Below are 1,646 nucleotides of genomic sequence, written 5' to 3' on the forward strand. Positions count from 1 at the left end.
TTCTGGATCTCGCTTGATGTCACCCAACCACAGCCCTTGGCCTTTCATTCAGCCACAGTGTCTTCTTTGATGCACGTGTTGCCCGTTTCTTCACTTGGTGTCAAAACTGTTTCTGTTTTGGCACGCAGGCATTTTACATACTGCATCATTAAAGTCACCTGACACGGTGATCCATTCAAACTCTTCCTCCCTGAAACTCTTTCTCTCTTCTGGATGGTTCTATAAGGTCTCATTTGGACAGTAGATGGCAGTCTTCTTGCACAAATGCTGCATAGCGCTGGGGATATTCTTGTGTTTTATGTCGCACCTTCTTACAGAATGATGGTGCAAATGCTTTACCATTGCTCCATTCATTCCCTCTGGAACTGCCAATCTCTGTGTTCGACAGCCAAATGCAGAATGAATGTAACAACGGTTAGGCGTCCAACCTGCCACTCCATTTTGTAACAGGTATAAAAGTACTTTGTTGAAGATAAATATCCGAAGATCTGATGATTGATGTGGATCCCAGTGGTGGAATTCCCACCAATCAGCAAGTTATCATTATCACTTATACTGTGCAGAGGTGAAAACTTGTTTTCATTGGCAACCTCTTAAAGTAAATTTTTTAGCTAGAAGACGATATGGAGTCAGTGTACAACAATGTGATTCTTAAGTGGTTCTGTGTTACGTGAGAATTTTGCAGCAGATTATGTTCTGGATTCACTGCAGATATCACCCCAAGCAATAAAATGGTTGTTGGGCCTTGGGTACAAGTGTGCAGTCACTCACTGAGCGCTGTGAGGATTCTCTAGTGCTGTCACCTTCAACAGCAATTACATGAGAGCAAATATGCGATACTCCTGGCCACAATCTGACAAGACGGGTCCATGTCTAGTCGGCACGTGACCGTATGCATGGAAATTGCATACTTGCAGTCACCCACCTGCCGGAACTCAAGAGTCCTTGCTGTGTGCACGCTGAGAGACTGCAGATTTGAACCTCAAGGCTAGAGTTGAGCGATTTTGGTCGGATCGGGTTTCGTGAAACCCGAATGAAACAAAATTTGATTCGGATAAAACTGGTCCGACTAGGGCAAAAAAAGTCGGAGTCTCGTCCGAAACCCGACCCCAATGCAAGTCAATGGGAAATAAAAGTCGACATTGAGCGGATGACATTCATCCACTCAATGCCGACTTTTATTCCCCATTGACTTGCATTGGGGTCGGGTTTCGGACAAAACTCCAACTTTTTTTGCCCTACTCGGACCAGTTTCATCCGAATCAAATTTTGTTTCATTTGGGTTTCACGAAACCCGATCCGACCAAAGTCGCTCAACTCTACTCAAGGCCAAACAACCAATTTAAAAGAGTGAAATCTACAATGAAAATCTAAATAATTTCCGCAACATAGCGAGAATGAAAATCTGCTTTTCAGCGCAGGGGGTCCTAGGTGCAAAGAAATTCTGTCACCAGGTTTTTGCTATTCATTTGAGAGCAGCATGATGTAGGATCAGAGACCTTGATTTCAGCAATGGGTCATTTACTAAGCTGCTTGCTGCACTTTTAATAAAATGCTTGTTTTATTTGCTGCAGATCTACCAGTTCTTTGAATTCTGAGCTCTATATAACCCCACCCACACCACTGATTGGCAGCTTACTTCCTAT

Source organism: Dendrobates tinctorius, unplaced genomic scaffold (genome assembly GCF_039654945.1).
Source record: "Dendrobates tinctorius isolate UK_male_01 unplaced genomic scaffold, ASM3965494v1 ptg000230l, whole genome shotgun sequence".
In the NCBI taxonomy this organism is placed as follows: domain Eukaryota; kingdom Metazoa; phylum Chordata; class Amphibia; order Anura; family Dendrobatidae; genus Dendrobates; species Dendrobates tinctorius.